The sequence below is a fragment of the Oncorhynchus tshawytscha genome, linkage group LG10, assembly GCF_018296145.1.
Source record: "Oncorhynchus tshawytscha isolate Ot180627B linkage group LG10, Otsh_v2.0, whole genome shotgun sequence".
Classification (NCBI taxonomy): Eukaryota; Metazoa; Chordata; class Actinopteri; order Salmoniformes; family Salmonidae; genus Oncorhynchus; species Oncorhynchus tshawytscha.
The window spans coordinates 21,442,025-21,463,792 of NC_056438.1; the positions used below are offsets into that span (position 1 = coordinate 21,442,025).

At 42.9% G+C, this 21,768-nt stretch overlaps 1 pseudogene; it reads left to right on the top strand.

Annotated features, from left to right (window-relative positions):
- The window catches only part of LOC112260999, an 81,969-nt pseudogene that overhangs the window by 12,133 nt on the left and 48,068 nt on the right, over positions 1-21,768 (top strand).

Here is a 21,768-nt window from a genome sequence, read left to right on the forward strand (position 1 = left end):
TTCTTTTAATCCTGCGTTTGGTGATTGCATATTTTGTTGAATTTGGCTATGGAAATTAGCTTGGTCTTCGGTGTGTCTTCGGTGGTGGTTTGACATAAATATGTGCTATGTTTTCGCCGTAAAACATTTTAGAAATCTGACTTGCTGGCTAGATAAACAAGTTGTTTATCTTTCATTTGAGCTATTGGACTTGTTAATGTGTGGAGGTTAAATATTTTAAAGAATATTTTTTGCGTTCCATGCGCCACATACCAGCTGACGGTGGGAGGGCTGGTTCCCAATTGGGACTCAAGATCCTTAACACGTTAACCTTTTGAGGATCTGAGGACCCGTGCCAAATCTTTTCAGTCTCCTGAGGGGGGAATAGGTTTTGTCGTGCCCTCTTCACGACTATCTTGGTGTGCTTGGACCATGTTAGTTTGTTGGTGATGTGGTCACCAAGGAACTTGAAGCGCTCAACCTGCTCCACTACAGCCCCGTCGATGAGAATGCGGGTGTGCTCATCTCCTTTGTCTTGACCACGTTGAGGGAGAGGTTGTGGTCCTGGCACCACACGGTCAGGTCTCTGACCAACTCCCTATAGGCTGTCTCTTCGTTGTCGGTGATCAGGTCTACCACTGTTGTGTCATCGGCAAATGATGGTGTTGGAGTCGTGCCTGGCCGTGCAGTCATGAGTGAACAGGAAGTACAGGAGGGGACTGAGCACGCACCCCTGAGGGGTCCGTGTGTTGAGGATCAGCGTGGCGGATGTGTTAACTACCCTTACCACCAGGGTGCGGCCCGTCAGGAAGTCCAGGAAGCAGTTGCAGAGAGAGGTGATCAGTCCCAGGGTCCTTAGCTTAGTGATGAGCTTTGAGGGCACTATGTTGTTGAATGCTGAGCTGTAGTCAATGAATAGCATTCTCACATAGGTGTTCCTTTTGTCCAGGTGGGAAAGGGCAGTGTGGAGTGCAATAGAGATTGCATCATTTGTGGATCTGTTGGGGCGTTATGCAAATTATAGTGGGTCTAGGGTTTCTGGGATAATGGTGTTGATGTGAGCCAAGACCAGCCTTTCAAAGCACTTTGTGGCTACAGACGTGAATGCTATGGGTCGGTAGTCATTTAGGCAGGTTACCATAGTGTTCTTGGGCACAGGGACTATGTATTTGGCTTAAAACATGTTGGTATTACAGACTCAGACAGGGAGAGGTTGATAATGTCAGTGAAGACACTTGTCAGTTCATCAGCGCATGCTCGCAGGTACACGTCCTGGTAATCCGTCTGGTCCTGCGGCCTTGTGAATGTTGATCTGTTTAAAGGTCTTACTCACATCGGCTCCGGAGAGCGTGACCACACAGTCGTCCGGAACAGCTAGTGCTCTCATGTATGTGTCAGTGTTATTTGCCTCGAAGCGACCATAGAAGTAGTTTAGCTCGTCACAATAATGTTTACTTTGAGACAGTGTGATGATCATTTATTTCCATCTAAGGTGTTCCTGTAACGGTGCACATCCTCTTCACACCAAGGTAAATATGAGTGTGTTTTACACAGTGGAGGCTGCTGAGGGGAGGACGGCTCATAATAATGGCTGGAACGGAGCGAATGAAATGACATCAAACACATGGAAATCGTGTGTCTGATGTATTTGACACCATTCCACTCTATTCCGCCTCAGCTATTACCACGAGCCCTTTAAGGTGACACCAGCCTCCTGTGCTTCTACACAGTAAATATGATCCTGTCTGTGTCTGTTGTTCTCCAGGCAGGTGTTTAATGATGCCCAGGGCAGTCTGGACATGGACGGGAAGTTCTCTCCTCTCTATCGCCAGGACAGCAGCAAGATCTCCACCGATGACCTCATCAAGATGCTGGCTGACTTCAGGAAGTGAGTCATCAATAAGACCTATGATGGCTGTGACAGTACACTGTAGGTGGCTTGGCGTGCTGGCTGTGCTATATGTCAGTCGGTATCCTAGTGTCTGTTTGCACTGCAGGCTGGTTTTCTAGTGCTTTGACTGTTTCATGCACGTTCACCCTTTAGGCCAGAGAAGAGCAAGCTGCAGACTATCCCTGGACAACTAAATGTCACCATCGAATGTGTGCCTCCAGACTTCTCAAGTGGGTAGTTTTATTTAGAAATGTACACCATCCATATTCAAACATTTGCCTTAACTACTGTTGTTTTAGCCTGTCGTTTACATTAGATTGAATGATAAGTCAACGTGTTAGTGGTTAATTGAATTAGTTGATTATGGTTGATGACGAGTTATATTGATTAGTTGCACTAATGAACACTAATCTTGCCCCCCCTTATGTATGCATTTATAAAGCCTTTATAACAGCTACTTAAGACATTCTAACATCGATTGCTCTAATGTCCTCCCTTCTTCTTCCTCAGACACGGTGACCTCGTCCTACATCCCAGTCAAGCCCTTCCTCCTCAGAGGAGTGTGAGAGGGTCTCTGTGGAGATCGAGGAGTTTCTCCCTGAGGAGGCCAAGTACCCCTACACTGTCTTCAAGAACCACCTGTATGTCTATCCCCTGCAGCTGAAATACAACAACCAGAAGAGCTTTGCCAAGGTGGTGGAGAAGAGGGAGGGAGGGAGTGAGATAGAGGGAGGGAGGGAGGAAGGGGAGAGGGAAAGCGAGAGAGGGAGATGGTTTTAGTCATCAGTGTGGAAATAGCAACACCAAACTGACTTGCAAGCATTGAGGGCAGTTGGTTATTGTGTTTACAGCTCACTACTTCTTGACTGTCCTCCTTCCTGTGGGAGTTATTGTGTTGACTGAAGTGTCTTTTATCATTCCAGGCAAGAAACGTAGCGGTGTGTGTGTGTGCAGTTCAGAGACTCGGACGAAGAAGGGGCGGACCCTCTAAAGGTGAGCGTTTGTTTTGAATGAGAGGTGTGTGAGGTGGTGAAAATAACTGGGAGTCCCTAGGAAAGAAGACAAACTGCTGATAAAGTCCAACTCAGTGGAGTGGCAGTGGTTGCCAAAAAAATAGAGGAGAGAAAAAAACTCTGACCTAAGCCAGTTATTACAGCTGGCAAGGAGAACTAATGAGATCACTTACTCACTCACACATTGAGCAACATCCACACACGTAGAATATTTCTGGGTGGGAAACCTCCATCAAACGGATAAAGAATAGTTTTTTAGATGGAATGATAGCCAATGGTTTAGGAAGCTAGCATTTACAGTACCGTACTGTAGACCTAAGTTCTGTCTGTTTTAGTAGTTTGCTGCTGTGCTGGTCTTTTCTGTACTCTCCCCCCACTCTGAAGATAAGACTCCATGCTGGAGATTCCAGTCCTTCTAGCCAGGGAAAGGGTCCTCAGCATCACTGTGTAATCACCGCACTTTCACATGTTGTTGCCGCAGGAACAGGGCTTGTAAATACACAACTTTTTCCATGCTGGTACACAACCCATAATCATGTGATCTGAAACTGTCTCTTCCCTCGACTGAGCTGTTCATTTGAGCTCTGCTCTCTCTGTTCTTTCAGAGGACCTCCACCGCTCTCATAGGCTGTGTCGCAAATGGCACCCTATTCCCATGGTAGTGCCCTACTTCTGACACTACTTTTCACCAGAGCTGCTCAAACGCTGTGCCCTACTTAGGGAATAGGATGCCATTTGGGACCTAGCCCGAGGCTCTGCCTCTCGTCTCTGCAGTAATGAGGAATGACCAAAGTAATCAATGTCCTAATTACCGTTCCGAACGGATCCCCCTCTCCTCCTCACTGTGTCTGCCATATCAGGGTCAATTATCTAGACCTCTGCCTGGACTTCCAAACAGGTTGACTTCACGGCATGTATTCACAAAGCCACATCACATGCATGGGCTTAGGCAACTCAGCCTGCCCCTCCTCCTTCCCTCCCCTGGTTCTGCTTGGTCTCTCACGCCAGTTTAGCCTGGCGTGAGAGAGTTCTCCTTTCATTAACTCAAATCTCACCTCTAACTGACACTGGTGAACAGCTAGTTTTCCCCATTCTTCTTACAGATGTTGTTTGCTTGTGTTGCAAGTTCTGCCATGAGAGGCTAGCATTGTATTTTAGATGTGATTATACAGTCCTTTGAAACCATTTCTGTCTAGTTATTATCAGTGCTCACAGATTGCTGTAGACTTACTCACTGGCATACCCTAACATCGAAGGATGAGCAGTAGATGACTAATAATGTGTGTGTTTCAGTGTATCTACGGAAAGCCAGGGGAGACACTCTTCACCTCCACCTCCTGTGCGGCCGTCCTCCACCACAACCAGAACCCTGAGTTCTATGACGAGGTGAGTGAGACCCTTGCTCAATAAACCTGACCTGCCAAGCCCCCCCTCCCATGGTTCACATCTACAAAACAGTTAAACAGTTGAGTTTGAACAATGCATCATGTCTTGTCAAAGCTTCACTGTAGGGGAAGGAGTTGAAAAGTTGGTGTTTTTAAAGTCTATTTAAAACATGGTCGGTCTACAGTACAGTATTCTACTGAAGTTCAGTCCACCAGTTATTTCCGGGATTATCCTGTAACTCTGCCTCACACTGGGCTAGTCAGACACCCACCAGAGCCTCGCTGGCCAGGGAAAAGGGAGGGAGAGGTGAGGACAGGAGACTATCTCAGACCCACAGGAGCGGGGGCATCTTGTGTTTGGTATATGGATTAGACTCCACACACACTCACCATCCAAGCCCCCCCTTTTCTTTACTCTCCAGTGACCAATTCCTGGACCAATACCCCATGCCTTGCTGAATAGTTAACTAAATGATTTCCAGTGAGTTATGAGAAAGACCAGCTTCAACAAGTGAAAGGACAGCACTATTGATGTTGACACATGATCAAGTCATACTGAGAATTATGGTTTAATTGGCGTTAGTTTAATACTATGCCATGGGCTGTCTGTGTTATTTCCTGTCAAGCAGAGCGCACGTGCAGGCAGACTGAACATTATACTACTCACTGTTACTGCCCCCTTGTGGGGAGAGTAGGAAGAATTGAGCTTTTTGACCAAATTGTTAAAATGTAAAATTTTTGTCATTTAGCAGATGCTCTTATCCAGAGCGGCTTACAGTAGTGAGTGCATACATTTTCATACTTTTGATTGGGTTCCTATGAACATTATCACTAATATTAATGACTGATTGTTTCCCTACCTATACAGGTAAAGATTGAGCTGCCAGTCCATGTTCATGAGAAACACCACATCCTCTTTACCTTCTACCACATCAGCTGTGAGATCAGTACCAAGACCAGCACCAAGAAGAGGGAGTCCAGTCCCTGGGTAAGACTAGGAGCGGTCTGTGTGTGAATGTGTGTTTGTTTTTTGTTGTTGAGGGTGTGCGGGTGTCCGTTAGTGTATTTGTCTTGAGTGTGTGTATCTACCATCTACCTCCATTACCTTAGACGTCCATCTCTCTCTGTAACAGTGGGCTACTCCTGGGCCCCTCTGTTGAAAGATGGCAGGATTCAGTCTATAGAGCTACAGCTGCCTGTGTCTGCCCCCTGGATACCTGTATGACAAGACCCAGGACGCCAAGAAGGTACAACCCTATTTTTTACAGTCTGGTTTACAGTCTGGTTTTTTATAGTCAGTCTCAAGCTATTTTTTACAGTCTGGTTTATTGCCGCACATATGCGCCCGTTCTCTGTGGTTGAGAATAGGGGGTTTCAGCACCTCATGAAAGTGCTTGAGCGACGTTAAGAACCTCCTTCTTTCACCCATTTCAGCAAACAGGTAGTACCATCTCTATATAAGCAAACCAATGCAAAAGTTTTTAATTAATTGCCCAATGCACCATTGGGCGCTTACTTCAAGACCCAATGCAGTGAAAATACATATTTTCCTGTGTTTTATATATATTTCCACACTGAGGTTGGGATAATTCTGTGAAATTGTGAAAATGATGCTAATGCCCTTTTTGGTGTAAGAGCTGTTTGAAAAGACCGCCTGAAATGTCAGCCTGTTTTGGTGGGATGGAGTTTTGGCCTCTCTGGTGACATCTGAAGGAGGCAGTGTCATGGTGCATTCGTAACCAAGTGGGAATTAGGAATTTAACTCATACGACTGGGATCTTTATGACCGGTCATCACACTCGGAATTCCAACCTTTTAGAGAGCTGACTTTCCGACCTAAAGATCACAGTCATGATTTGACCTCATTTTTTTCCAGAGTTCCCAGTTGTCTTGAATGCACCATAACATCCCAAGCACCCGCTTTCCCACATGGTGACCTCTGACCTCACCTACTAAGGAAATGGCCTCTATTACAGTATTTTCGGCAGTTAAATGCAACAACAAAACATTATTTATGAAGAGCAATTTATTAATGGTTTTTTAAGAACTCTATACTTGTTTACAAGCATGATAGCTGTACTTTTGGTTCATAGTTGACACAGCTTGTTGGCCATTAGCCTGTCTGCATTTCTCAACAAATTTCAAATTTAGATGAATGCATCCAACTGGTATTTATGACTTCACAACTGCTAAATTCCCACCTCCCAAGTGGTTACAAACACAGCATCAGAATGAAATGTCAGGAACATTATGAATGGCATTTATCTTTCCCGCTGTACCGAAACCAAACCCTGACTCCAAAACCGCAATACGTACCGAACCTTGGCTTTGGTGAACCATTACACCCCTGCAAACTATAAGTTATTGAAAAATGCAGGATACTAAAATCACTTTATTGTATTTGTTTTTTTCTCCTTACAGCCAGCGCCAGATATAAGATGGGTAGAAAACAGCAAGCCACTTTTCAAAGTGAAGACCAATGTAGCTTCAACAATATACCCTGAAGTATGTCTTCTACCTTCCAACATTAAAACAGCTTGTTAAAGCTATTGTAACAAACACCATAAGACATCTGTGTTCTGTATTTCTCTGTCTAGGATCTGCACCTCCACAAGTTCTTCCAGCACTGCCAGCTGATAAGGTCCTCCTCAGAGGGCAACCCAGCAGAACTCATCAAGTATCTTAAGGTGAGAGAGACACTTCTGTTGTGAAGCCTCATTTACGCTATCACTTGGTATTGCTGTCTCTCTGACTTCAACCCTCATATATTTTAACTTAATTTCCTACTGGTCATGCTCTCTCTCTCTCGCTCTCTTTGTCTCTCTCTCACTCACAACCCTTTCTCTCTTTTTCGCCATCTCTCTCCATCCTTCCCTCCCTTCCCTAGTGCCTGCATGCCATGGAGGCTCAGGTGATCATTAAATTCCTCCCCACTGTGCTGATGCAGCTGTTTGAGGTGCTCACCGCGGCAACCAAAGAAGCTCAAGAAATCGCTGTCAACTCCACCCGGTGAGTCTTGACCCCTGACCCTATGACGTTATCATGATCTGACCCCATGAAATAGTGACCTAGACATAGTCAGAGTTGTGAATGTGAGTTATAAGTCCATTGATTTGAAAAGGCCTTTTTTCTGTTGTCAAATATAACACAACAGTCACTGTACAGGAGTTTGCTAAACGGCACAAACAGATTTGGGACGAGGTTATTTGAAATACGTTTTTGGAAGCGTTAATGGATGTAGGTTGAGGAAAGTAACCATAATATTCTAATTCTTCAGTGTGATTATACATGTCGTTTCCCGGTGCCATGAGGAAGGACTGGAAAACTACCTGCGCTCTTTTCTGAAGGTAAAACGTCAGGCATTATACACACGACAGTCAATAATCATTTTGGGGCTCCCAAATGGCGCTGCAGTCTAAGGCACTGCATCTCAGTGATAGAGGGGTCACTACAGACACCCAGGTTTGAATCCAGGCTGTATCACAACCGGCTGTGATTTGGAGTCCCATTGGGCGGCGCACAATTGACCCAGTGTTGTCCGGAGTAGGCCGTCATTGTAAATAAGAATTTGTTCTAGTTTTTTTTGCATAGTTAAATAAAGGTTACATTTAATGAGCAGAATCAATGCCTGATCCTTGCATTACTGATGAATGTAAAGATGCATAATGCATTTTCAGTTGAAAGTTACTTCAAGTTCATTCATTTCTCATTTGGGATAATGTTCAACATACCATGGAAAGTGATAATGTGAAGGTTGTGTATTAATACCTATTTCTGTGTTGTGTCCCCAGTATGTGTTTGTGTCTGGGAACTCTGGGACCACTCATGAAGTCCTGGCCACCGCAGTTACAGCCATCCTCAAACAGACAGCAGATTTCAACACCAGCAACGAGCTGCTCAAGGTGTGTGTGTGTGTTTATTTACATTCCCATTAGCTTTTGCAGGAACAGCAGCATTGTGACGGCCCTGAATTTTTCTGAACCGTCTCAGTGCAGCTCCTTCCAATAGGGGCTTTCCCTTTAATTCCCAAATAAATAGCCAGCATCAGCTGCGCAATAGTGGGGTTGTGATGGAGATGTGAATGAGGATGTGTTCAACCCTCAGTTCCGAAGCTTCTCTATTCCGTTTGTTTTGTTGCCGTTAAACGTGTGTTTTGTAGCCTAAGAGAGTTTACCCAGGATCGGATCCACTCTTTGCGTCAGTGGACTACACCTCTCAGTTCTTCGTGGCCTTTCTCCTCTGGAAATCTATTGGCGGATTGGATTGTCTGACTGACCGACTGACTACAACCTTTTTGTATACGGTATTTCATTTGTTTTGATGTGAGGTATACTGTGATGATTTATGTAGTTAGTTGTAGTTGAGGACTTAGTAAGAGTTGATACGCTTTAAGTTCTGTGGTAAAATAATTGTTATATTGATGGTATGTTTAATACTGGGTTTACGCTACACTTGAATGAACGGACAAACATTGCGTGACAAAAGTCACTTGAGTTCACTGAACTCCTTTACCGGGCTGGACTCTTTTTAGGCCCAAGGTACAGGACATTTCTGGAGGAACCAGAACTCATTGTGATATTATTATATATATATATATGTGTGTGTGTGTGTGTGTGTGTAATCATTGTTGTTGCTAATACAACCCACGCAAAATAATATAGTTGTTTTTGAAGTTCTTTCCAATGTTTTAAGGGTTTATGAAAAGTTTATTTCCATCCTGACTTTTACATAAGTCCTTTGTATTGGTGTAGACTTGACGGACCAGATGGGACTCGTTCCCTCCCAAACCAAAAGGAGAAACCAATGTTTTCTCTGGTAGGCACAACCTACCTGGCACCCCTATAAATAATAACCTCAAGTCAAAACCGTTACAGCATGCACACACTTGTTACGTTCAAGCAAAACATGTACATTCCCATACTGACCAGCAGGTATCACTGCAGCACATGCAACTGAACCAGCCACTTGTTCCTTGAAAGGGAAAGTGGATTCCTTACATTCTTGTGTCACTAATAAGCATGTTTTGACAGCCCACCATGTTTTCGAAACAATTACTTTTGCGCAGTTTTCTATTGTCAGTACACCCAGGATTCCTGCACACGAAGCCGGTATTATAAAGCCCATATTATAGATCCCATTGATGTTTTTTGTTGTCAGACTGTTGATATGATCTTTCTTAGGGAGGATGCATCCCTAATGGCATCGCATTCCCTTTATAGTGCACTACTTTTGACAAGGGCATTATGCAGGCCTCTGGCCCAAGTTAGTGCACTATGAAGTAATAGGGTGGCAATCGGGACGCTATCTAAATGTTTCACAATTGAGCAGTAGGTCCAACTTCTTCTGTCCCTCTTCTTCTTTTCTAGTATTCTTGGTTCTTCTTTGAGACAATGGCCAAGTCCATGGCCCAGTACCTCCAGGAGGGCAACAGGATCAAGGTTGGTGCATGTTCTATTCTGAATAGGGGTTTATCTTGTGTCCCACATCGAAGATAGTGCACACACCCACACAAAATAGCCATCCCTGACAAGCCCTCAGGTGGAGGGGAACAGTTAGCATTCTTTCTATGCAAATCTTTATCATGTGGCGCTGCAGTGTTACATTTCACACACTCTTTCCTCACTGCAAAAAATGTGGCAATGAACACTTCCTCATTCTACAGATATGCAAAGTTCAGTTGGTGATAAGGATATTCCTGCTTGTACTCCTATCTTGGCAACAGTTTAGAAACAGGCCCAGTAAAATCCAGACTGAAGCCTTTACTGCAGATAAACTAAGGTTGCATAATATTTACGAGTACATTTGAGGATTATAGAAGTTGTGCACATTTTAGTGAGTCATGTTTCATCTCTTAGGCATCCAGCTGTGGTGAAAGAAATCTATTTCTCAATGACCAGAAGAGCACACTTGTTCCTTCCTCCCATCCTATTGGTTAATATAAGATTTGTTTATCTGTAGTTGGGGCGAATCAGAACCACAAATCCACACACTTTATACCCATAGAACATCCATTGAGCTCAATTGGAAAATTGCCTTCCCCAAGTTAAGATTCAGCCCTTATTGAACTGAATTGTCGCTCGGCCCAGAGGTTCACATGCCCCGGGTCACCATCTTGTCGACATCTATAAATGAGTGTGTTGTGTCCTACCAGATGCCCGTGCCCAGAGGTTTCCAGACAGTTTCCACCAGGTGCTCCAGTCCTTGCTGTTGTCCATCATGCCTCACATCACCATCCGCCATGTTGAGATCCCAGAGGAGGCCCGCTGTGTCAACCTCAGCCTGGCTGGCTTCATCAAGGTCAGGCCCCCATACAGTGCCTGAACCATACACTACAGGCCCCCATACATTACCTGAATCATACACTACAGGCCCCCATACATTACCTGAACCATACACTACAGGCCCCATACATTACCTGAACCATACACTACCTGACCCCATACATTACAGTACCTGAACTATATACTACAGGCCCCCATACATTACAGTACCTGAACCATACACTACATGCCCCCATACATTACAGTACCTGAACCATTCACTACATACCCCCATACATTACAGTACCTGAACCATACACTACATACCCCCATACATTACAGTACCTGAACCATACACTACATGCCCCCATACATTACAGTACCTGAACCATTCACTACATGCCCCCATACATTACAGTACCTGAACCATACACTACATACCCCCATACATTACAGTACCTGAACCATACGCTAATGGATGGACATAATACAAAATACACTATTGCTGTTCTGAAAAAGGAATACTGTTGATATTGAGGTCTTCGTTAAAGACCAAACTCCCTTCTGAAACTAGCGATAATGTGTGGTGAATTCAGTGTACGTGTAAGTGAGGTGTTGTGTATATGAAAGATGTCCTTGGTGTGCTTAGTTGGTTAGCCCTGTCTTCTTAATGCCCTGATCTGTGTTTGTCTCCATAGCGCTGTCTGACCTTTGAACAGAGGCTATGTCTTCAGCCTAGTCACCGACTACATGTGTGCCTTCACACTCAAAGACCCCAAGGTACTCGACGCCAACAACAGTACCAACCACAGTACCTCTTAAATTGTTGATCATTTTATTATATACACGTGTATTATATAGGTCCTCTACAATAACCCTTCTGCTATTGTTGATCATGTATCATTAATGCAACTTGTGAACTAAAACAGCCTGCTGTACAGGTTTCTATAGACAGTAGATGCACATTGACTGTGGGAAATGTGCCCTACATAGAAAATAAGAGCGTGCTATAATGGATCATGAATGATAATAGTATAATTATACAGGCTATACACCTGACTACCGTAACATAACGCAGTATGACCCTGGCAGGTATAATAAAAAGCCTCTAGCAGTCCTTCAACATGCCTACACATTTGATCAACACTATATTATCAGCCTTACCATATTTGACTTACAAATAAAAATCAACATGTACATCCATTTTTTTTTATTAACCCTCTGATTGCGGTGGCTCTACAATGTTTTGTCTCTGGGATTGAAAATCATCTCTATCTCAATCATTTGTAGGATGAAAATAAACAGAAACAGAAACTTAGCTCTGGGGTTTTTAGATAAGATAGTGAGTGCATTCCTAGGTTTTCTGTTGATTAGAACTGTCAGCTCAGTGGTGATCGATAATGTTGAGGGGTCAAAAGTTACCTGGGAGTGTGTTAGTAAGTTAGAATGAACTTTTCACCTCACTTTGTCCCGGTCGAGAGGAGGGGATTCTGTTAAAGCAATGAAATGACGTCATGATCTGTATATAAACTGTTGCTCGTGGTTAAGTGTCAGCACACTCCGAGAATAAATTCTGTTACCTATTATTGAAAGACTGGCCTGCGTCTATTTTATGCAAACAAGAATATTATAAATTCTCATAAAATAGATTAAGGGTTTTCAATTGATGAAAGCACATTGGCATAATTAAATTACAGTAACAGTGTGTTGTCTTAGGAGTTGTTTTGTAACGCTAGAGCGGTTTGTTGACTGACAGGTCTTGACGGAGATGAAGTTTGACTTCTTGATGACGGTGTGTAACCACGAGCACTACATCCCGCTCAACCTGCCCATGGCCTTCGGCCGCACCAAGCTGCAGAGAGTACAGGGTAAGGAGCTCCTAATCTCACGCCATGCTTCTCTGTTCTATCAGCCACCATAGAAATAAAAATGAATAGAAAGGGAGTCACCATTCAAGTCAATGATGGCATAGTGGGTGGATTGGCAGCCATTTTGAGTGTACCCATGCCAAGAAGGCAAGTCAGGAAGTGTACCCTTTTAATCTGTGCTGTGATTTGTTGAGTCAACTCAACTGGCATTAGAAAAAATCCATTCCATTGCATGAGCCACATCAGTTAGCATCATTTGAATGAACATTCTACATTACCATGGCAATCCAGCATCCGTTGATAGAACATTCCAAAATACCATGGACATGATTGCATCCCAATACCAGACAGCCATTGTGAGTATACAGTACCAGTCAATTGCCAGGGTTAGAGCTTCCAAGTCCATTCTGTTCATTCTCATTTCTAGGCGTGCCACACACAACCATCTATTACTGAGGTGCATAACTCTGGCCTTGTTCTGCAGTTTATGCTGGTTTTCCTTTCTCCCTGGTCACTTAAAGGGAAACTTCACCACTTTTCAACTTTATATTCATCCTCAATATGAGTTTGAAAAGTGGTGAATTTTCCCTTTTAATGTATTAATTAATGTAACTTATGGAAAAAAACAACTTGCAGTACAAGGACCCTTGAGGATCAAGTCTAATACAGAGCAGACCATGTGGGGTTGTTAAATTAATTCTATGAATGATATTTACCAAAGCCACAGTATATTCTGATAATAGTACTGCATGCTATGTTCATTTATTTTACTCATTTGTTTCTCCTCCCTCTTGTTTTGCTTGTGGTTGTCAGATTTTATTTCGTACTGGAGCTTTTTGGCGCAGTAGGTAGGTGATGCCTCCATAACATCAACCGCCACGTTTGCAGTTTGAACGCCAACTGAGTCGGCATGCAACTAACCCACTTCTGCTACCTCCTTCTATCCAGGAAACTCCTAAACTCTTCATGATGGCTAAAATCCGAACCGCCTTCTTGGACCAATGTTTTGTTGTAGCCTGGAGATTGTCACACTTGCTGTCTTTGAACGAGGAAATCGAATTACTTTTCTCTGTTTGATGTTTTGACTGACGATTTGATGAGGGGAGAGTATGTATTGCTGCCGCTGCATGAGGACTGCTACCATACATTCTCTCTCTATTCCTCTCTTCCATTCTCTCTCTCTCGCTCTCTATTCAACTCTTCCATTTCCTCTCTCTCCCTTCATCTCTTCTTTCTTGTTGGCTGCTTTTCCTTCACTCTAGTCCAACTCATCCCAATCCATCTCAATTGGGTTGAGGTCGGGTGATTTGTGGAGGCCAGGTCATCTGATACAGGACTCCATCACTCTCCTTCTTGGTCAAATAGCCCTTACACAGCCTGGAGGTGTGTTGGGTCATTGTCCTGTTGAAAAACAAATGATAGTCCCACTAAGCGCAAACCAGTAGGATAATGTATTGCTGCAGAATGCTGTGGTAGCCATGCTGGTTAAGTGTGCCTTGAATTCTAAATAAATCACAGATAGTGTCACCAGCAAAGCAACCCCACACCACCTCCTCCATGCTTCACGGTGGGAACCACACAAGCGGAGATCATACGTTCACCTACTCTGCATCTCACAAAGACATGGCGATTTGAACCAAAAATCTCAAATTTGGACTCATCAGACCAAAGGACAGATTTTCAACGGTCTAATGTACGTTGCTCGTGTTTCTTGGCCCAAGCAAGTCTCTTCTTATTGGTGTCGTTTAGTAGTGGTTTCTTTGTAGCAATTCGACCATGAAGGACTGATTCACGCAGTCTCCTCTGAACAGTTGATGTTGAGATGAGTCTGTTACTTGAACTCTTTGAAGCATTTATTTGGGCTGCAATCTGAGGTGCAGTTAACTCTATTGAACTTATCCTCTGCAGCAGAGGTAACTCTGGGTCTTCCTTTCCTAATGTGAGCCAGTTTCATCATAGCGCTTGATGGTTTTTGCGACTGCGCTTGTTCTTGAAATTTTATGGATTGTCTTAAATTAATGATGGACTGTCATTTGAGTTTGAGATGATTACATTTTTACAGGGACAGTGCACATTAATCAACGTTTCAGTAGAAGTGCCGGTTTTAGCCAGCCGGCTCATTTTCAACCGCAGTCCCTGGGCAGGTTATTAAAAAACAATTACAATATAGACAATCATTGAGCAGTGAGCACACGCAGAGCAACATAGGACAAGCAAGACGTAGCATACAGACAGAGCAACATAGAACAAAAAGCAGCAAGACAAAATTCATAAGCAACAAAGTGTTTCCACACCTCACAAGCTACAGACAACATGGAAAGCGGCAACACACAGCTAGGGACCATGTTCACAAATCTGATTGACCTTTAGCCATGTCTTCAAGAATTTTGTGAAAGTGTGATATGTGGCAGAGTTGTGTGTCTGATGGCAGTGTATTCCAGACATGGGAAGCTCTCAGAGAAAACGGATTTACTAAAGGTGCTTTTCCTTAAGAGAACGATAGTCACCTCTCATGGCAGATCTTGTGGAGCCATATGTTTGGGTTTTCTGTTTAACAAAAATACTGAGTGGAGGGGGAGCCAGGCTATTTAGGATCTTGAATACAAGACATGCGTTGGTGTATTGCACAACATTTTCCCAACTCAGGAGCCTATGCTTTCTGAGGATGTAACAGTGATGATGGCTATTGGGCTTCCTATCAAGCACTTTGAGAGCCTGTTTGTAGACAGACTGAATAGGTTTTAATGTTGTACAGCAAGTTTGGGCCCAACTAGTCAAGCAGTATGTTAAGTGGGGGAGTATCATAGATTTGAAGTACAGTTTTGCTACCTCTGTAGTCAAACAATTTCGTATAAATCGGAAATTAGCTAGGTTGAATTTGGTTATTTGAATTTGTTTTTTCACATGCTTTTTAAAAGGGAGGTTGGAATCAAGTATGATGCCAAGGTACTTAAAATCAGATACCACCTGGAGCTTCTCCCCTGGCTCAGTAGCATCTGTTGCCCTCTTTGTGAAGAACATGCAAACAGTTTTTTTCACATTGAGATGCAAACACGAGTCACTGTCCCACTTTGTAACCTGGACCATTACAGTAGTGCGTTCTTGTGCAGCTTGTTGTTTGCTCTTTGCATGCATATATATCACTGTATCATCTGCATACATTTGAACTTCAGACCCAGTACAGACAGAAGGCAGATCATTAATGTACAGGCTGAACAGGAGGGGCCCCAGTATTGACCCTTGGGGCACGCCCACATCATAGCTAAGAGTGAGCGACAGCTCATTGCTCACTCTGACACACTGAGTTCTGCCTTCAAGGTATGATTTCATCCATCTCAAGGCATCGGGGGAAAAGTTGAACTTGGACAATTTTGTGATGAGAATCTCATGGTTAACAGTATCAAAATATATCTTTGCTTATTTGAGCTGTTCTTGCCATGATATGGACTTAGCCCTATTTGGTAAAAGACCATCTTCTATATACCACCCCTACCTTGTCACAACACAACTGATTGGCTCAAACGCATTCAGAAGGAATGATATTCCACAAATTAACTCTTAACAAGGCACACCTGTTAAATGCATTCCATTTGACTACCTCATGAAGCTGGTTGAAAGAATGTCAAGAGTGTGCAAAGCTGTCATCAAGGCAAAGGGTGGCTACTTTTAAGAATATCAAATATCAAATATATTTTACTACATGATACCATATGTGTTATTTCATAGTTTTGATTTATTCACTATTATTCTACAATGTAGAAAATAGTCAAAATAAAGAAAAACCCTTGAATGAGTAGGTGTGTCCAAACTTTTGACTAGTACTGTACATCAAAACATATTATACAATTACATGTAGAAAGTGTTCATGGTCTCATAGGTGTTTCTCTGATTTCCCTGGTTAGAAGGTGGTGGTGTTTCCCTGGTTAGAAGGTGGTGGTGTTTCCCTGGTTAGAAGGTGGTGGTGTTTCCCTGGTTAGAAGGTGGTGGTGTTTCAGATTTCCCTGAACATAATCCCTTTCTCTGATTTCCCTGGTTAGAAGGTGGTGGTGTTTCCTGGTTAGAAGTGTTTCAGATTTGTGAACATAATCCCTTTCTCTGTTTCCCTGGTTAGAAGGTGGTGGTGTTTCCCTGGTTAGAAGGTGGTGGTGTTTCCCTGGTTAGAAGGTGGTGGTGTTTCAGATTTGTGAACATAATCCCTTTCTCTGATTTCCCTGGTTAGAAGGTGGTGGTGTTTTGCATTGGAAGAAAAATGTTGCAGAGTCAATGTGTTCAACATGTGATGTTGTCGCATGTCTCCCTGTAATTTGTCAGGCATGTCATTCCATGAGTGAAACAGGATATCTACCATGTCACTTGAATGCTACCATTCAGTCCCATGTTAAAGAGAGTGGTTGATTGAAATCATAGATGCACCCCTGTATATTAAAGCAGGGCAGACTGCACCTGTTGCTAGTACCCGTGTGCATTTCCTATGTAGTGCATCACATTGGGTATTGGGACGGTGACATATTCTTTGATTTGGCTCTGTACTTCGGATTTGAAATGATACAATTACTATGAGGTTAAAGTGCAGAATGTCAGCTTTAATTTGAGGGCAGTTTCATCCATATCAGGTGAACTGTTTAGAAATCACAGCTCTTTATACATGCCCCCCCCCATTTTAGCGGACTAAAAGTATGGGGACAAATTCACCAATGTTTATTAAAGTAGTCAAAAGTGTAGTGCTTGGTCACATATTCATAGCACGCAGTGAATACATCAAGCTTGTGAATCTACAAATTAGTTGGATGCATTTACTGTTTGTTTTGGTTGTGTTTCGGATTATTTTGTGGTCAATAGAAATGAATGGCAAAGAATGTATTGTGTCATTTTGGGGTAATTTGTTTGTGTAAATAAGAATAGAATATGTTTCTGAACACTTCTGCATTCATGTGTATTCTACCATGATTACAGATAGTCCTGAATGAATCGTGAATAATGATGAATGAGAAAGTTACAGATGCACATAGATCATACCCCCAAGACATTCTAACCTCTCATCATTTCAATAACAGGGGAGGTTATCTTTGGGGGGTATGATATTTATGCCTCTAACTTTCTCACTCATCATTATTGACAATTTATTCAGGATTATCCGAAATCGTGGTAGCATCCACAATAATGTAGATGTGTTTAGAAACATATTATATTCTTATTTACAATAAAAATTGCTCCAAAATGACACACTACTTTATTTTCTATTGACTACAAAATAATGTGAAACACTACCAAAACAAACAAAATCCAACTAGTTTCTAGATGCACAAGCTTGATGTAATCATTGCGTGCTATGAATATTGGACCAAATACTACAAGCTTTACTACTTTAATACACATGTAAGTGAATTTGTTCCAATATTTTTGGTTCCCTAAAATGGGGGGACTGTGTACAAAATGAGCTGTAATTTCTAAACAGTTCATGGATATGGATGAAAGTCTGCGCTTTAAATATAAAGTTGAAGTGCAGACTGTCAACTTAAGTCATTGTATAAAATCCAAAGTTCTGGAGTACTGAGCCAAAACAACAAATGTGTCACTATCCCAATACTTTTGGAGCTCACTGTAGTGCACTGCTTTTGGCCAGGAAATAGGCTGTGATTAAGGACATGATCTAACCATGTTGACCATTGACCCCAGACCATAGCCTGGAGTCTGCGCTGACGGAGGAGTACTGTAAGAACCACTTCCTGGTGGGTCTGCTGCTGAGGGAGGTGGCCGAGGCCCTGCAGGGGTCACCAGAGGTCAGACAGCTAGCAGTGGCCGTGCTGAAGAACCTGCTTATCAAACACGCCATGGATGACTGTTACACCCAGAACAAGGTGAGGAGGAAGTGGAGACAGACACACAGCATGAGGTGAGGGGGTGACAGCAGACCTGCCAACCTGCACGCATTTTGCGTACCATGCATGCAATTTGACGTCAAAGCACGCCTGTACGAAAAACAACCCAATTTACGCAACAGTAGGATTCTATTTGGCACATTGTGGTTTTTGACTCATCCATCTGAAGTTGGAGCTGAGCCAATAAAACAACTTGGGCAAGGAGAAATATCTCTAGCTTTCCGCTCCAGCCTGCCCCCCCCTGTAGTCGTACTATTTTCCTCCCTCGAGCTGGATGGTAGCTCTCCACGTCGTCCATTAATACACTGATGTAGAAGGAAAAAGGGTATAGGAAAAAAAGTTGTTTTTGGAAAAACTTACATTTTCCTCAATTGTATGTGTTAAGCACATTGCCACTATTATTTTGTAGTTATGCCACTATTATTTTGTAGTTATGCCACTATTATTTTGTAGTTAGCTCCTGGAGTGAGGAGTGTTCACTGTCTCTCCTGAATCACGATAAGAAAGTAGTCTGTTATGCAAATCCATACTGTATCAGCCTTGTAGATGCAAATAGCCAAGCATTGCGTTTGCGATAAAGGCCAGCTTTCGAATAGTGTTCCTCTCATCGTACAGTAGATGCGTTTTGGTTGACATGGGCTGTGATAGTGTCAGATGGTAGTGTTGACCAGTATGTTATGTGTAGTGCTGAGCGATTCATACTTAGAGGTCAGTTCGATTTCGGTTAGATTGTTTTTTAATAATCACCGTTTTCGATTTCGGTTTAGATTATTTGGGTTGAAGGCTGTAACAGCACAGAATAAAACAATGAATAAAAGTCCCATGATGGTAGTGACTGTCCATTACTGCTTATCACTTACTAACCATCATTTATTCACTTTACTTTACTTTAATAAAATACTATAGTTGAGTATATTACATTTGTTTTATTGATGACTTTATTATTTCATTCCAAGTCATTGTCTCATCTCTATAGAGCTGCTACCTATGTTTTCTGACAAAAACACTATTTTGTAGGTCTTCAAAGTAAATAATGCATACTTTTATCACTGCTGAATACCACCTATCAATCACTTTGATCATGTATATTGGCCTGTTGGAATCTACAACGCCCTACTAAGTTGCACAGTTCATGTGTTAGTCAAGTACATTGCCACTTATTTTGTAGTTAGCTCCTTAGCTTAGGCATCATTACGACAAAGGTAGTTAGCTACAGTGTTTATCCGACGTCTGCATGGGCCGTGCAGCGTTTACGGGTATACAGCCTCTGCAGAAGCCATGGGATTTATACAATTAATGACAGCTATAACTTGAGATTGTTGGAAAACCTGTCAAATTATAATAACTTTATTATTAACTTGATGTTACTCTATTCATCCCCCCTTCTGCATGTCAGAACCAGCAGGCCCGGATCTATCTGCTGTACCTTCCACTGCTTGAGCTGCTCTACCAGAACCTCAAGCAGCTGTCTGCCCAGCAACACACCTCCAGCCCTGACTTACTCTAGCTAGTCTCATGATATATCAATCATATATTGACGTTTTGGAGTTTTAACTGAAAAATGTTCATTGGTATTTCAGTTAGTTTCCTGAATTTACTGAAATGAAATTGATCCCAACCCTATGGTTGTCCCTTGCTTTTGCAGGGTTCCAGAGATGACTTGAGATCAACCAGCTCGATGGACAGCCGCAGAACCTTCACGGCCGTCGATAAAGACCACGGGCAGTGGGACATCTGTCCTCAATGTGTTAACCCCTCATCGCTGTGTTTGCCTGTACGGTAGAGCAGGTGAGCAGACCCATTAGAACGGCATCATGTCCCATCAAAATGTTGCTCTGATGTTTTTGAACCAAAACATCAGAGCAATAATACATTATTGTCCATTTGGTTAGAACAGAAATTCTCCTTCTGCTTTTTTCCCCCAAACCCACACACCACAGGAGGCTGGTGAGGGGAGGACGTGTGGAATGGAGTAAGTAAATGGAACAGTATTAAATACATGGAAACCAGAGGATCTCTTGAAACCATCTGTTTCATACAATTCCATCCAACCCGTCCTCCCCAATTAAGGTGCCACACACATCAAGAAGCACAGGGTCAACCACAGTGCAGCGCCTATATTTTTGCTGTTAAATGGCTTGCTCGAGGGCACAATGGTAGTGTTTAGTAATGACACAAGAGGCCCATTCAATCTCCACTTCTTCTGTATCACATGGCCTGGGGCTTGAACCAGTAACCTTTCTAACCAGTCCACCTCTATAACCTCTGGGCTACCTACCGCCCACAAAATGTATTTGAGAAGCTATGTCAACATGTTTCTTTGTTCTCCCCAGGTCCAGGAAATCAGAATGGCCACCCGGTGAGGAGGGAGGACTCCAGAGGATCTCTGTTCATAGACCCTGTCACTCCAGACAGCTTTGAGGTACGAGACAGAGGGAGGGTGGTGGATTGGCCAGTACAAATCAAACAGAAACAGAGGTGGTGTCCTAAATGGCACCCTTTTCCCTATATAGTGCACTACTTTTGTCCAGGGCCCGTAGGGTAGTGCACTATAACGGGACTAGGATGCCATATGGGACACAACCAGAGAGAATGCCCTGGGCATTGTTCAGTAGGGAACATCGTAGCAACAGTCAAATATAGAATTTGATGTTTCACATCCTGCTCTTTTTAAAAATAAACATGGTTCTTATACCATGTTTTCTCACTCTGTGGTCAGACAGAGAGAGAGAAACAGAGAGACAGCAGCCTCATCTCTGTTGTTTTTCCAGTCACATATTGACGCTTGGGTCTTTCTCAAACACTTGAAGGCCATTATATACTATAACTGTTGGTTCACATAGTTAAAAAGACACTATCCAGTGTCTTGACTCTGTGCCAGCGTTCTAGAAACATTGAGATCAGATGAAGAAAACCAGTCATGTAATAAGACAAGAGCAGATGTCAATCTGCTTTCAATCATCCTTTTTCTTACTCATGGTATGACTGAGTGCCACACTCAGCTTCTAATGATTATATTTCTTATTCTGTGGTATGAATTAAAGCCACTTGTTCTCAATTGTGTTTTTTCTTCCTCTGTGGTGTTTTTCACTCAGCTTCACAGAAGGGGCACTGAGGTGAGACAAACGGACAGAGAGAGAGCCTGATCTCATGTTTTTTTCCCCGACAGATATTGTCAGATTTTGTATTCGAAATGTAACGTATGATTTTAGTTGAAAGTTTACACTTAGGATTGTATTTAAGAGAGAGGAGGGTTGATACTGCCATGTTTTCTTCCTCTGTGGTGTCCCTCCCTGCCACTGTTTCTGACACCATGTTTTCTTCCTCTTTGGTGTATTGTCCTCCAGCTTCACCGGCGGGGCTCCACTATGAGCAGCAGTACTACTCTCCCTCCCATAGGCAGACTGGGCCACTATGAAATCAAAGGACTGCTGCTGTGTTTTCTTCACATCATCAGGACCATCTCAGAAGGTCAGCCAACACAACATTACAT